The sequence below is a fragment of the Nicotiana attenuata genome, unplaced genomic scaffold (assembly GCF_001879085.1).
Source record: "Nicotiana attenuata strain UT unplaced genomic scaffold, NIATTr2, whole genome shotgun sequence".
Lineage (NCBI taxonomy): Eukaryota > Viridiplantae > Streptophyta > Magnoliopsida > Solanales > Solanaceae > Nicotiana > Nicotiana attenuata.
Window position 1 is genome coordinate 18941 of NW_017678088.1, and position 736 is coordinate 19676.

A 736-nucleotide genomic window follows, 5' to 3' on the forward strand; every position below is an offset into this window, starting at 1 on the left:
ATGATGGGCATGGGGATCCCATTGCTCACCTCAAAAGGTACTGCAACCAACTGCGGGGAGCGGGCGGAAAAGAAGAGCTACTCATGGCTTACTTTGGAGAAAGTTTGGTCGGCATTGCTTCTGAATGGTATATGGATCAGGATATATCTCGTTGGCATATCTGGGATGACCTGGCTCGGGACTTTGTCAGGCAGTTTCAATATAACATCGACATTGCCCCTGACAGGAATTCATTGTCAAATCTAAAGAATAAGTCCTCGGAGAGCTTCCGAGAGTATGCTGTCAAATGGCGCGAACAAGCGGCCAGGGTCAAGCCTCCTATGGACGAAACAGAGATGGTCAGTGTTTTCCTTCAAGCCCAAGAGGCTGATTATTATCAAAACATGATGTCTGCGAAGGGCCATCAAAATCGGTGAAATGGTTGAAAATGGGTTGAAAATAGGGCGAATCTTGAGTCAGTCTGCTATAAGGGCTACCTCCCAAGCAATCCAAGGCGGGTCTGGAGGAATAGCAAACCGAAAGAAGAAGGAAGAGTCGGCAATGGCGACTTCGAGTGTAAGAAAACCCCGTCCACCCAAACCTTACTTCGCTACAGATACCCCACAACACTACTACCCCCATCAAGATGCGGCATATGCTATGGTTCCTCAGCCATACGCAGTGATGAATTCACAGCCCTACGTTAGGCCGCAACAACAATTCAATCAAAACTGAGCTCCATTTCCCAGAAATCAAC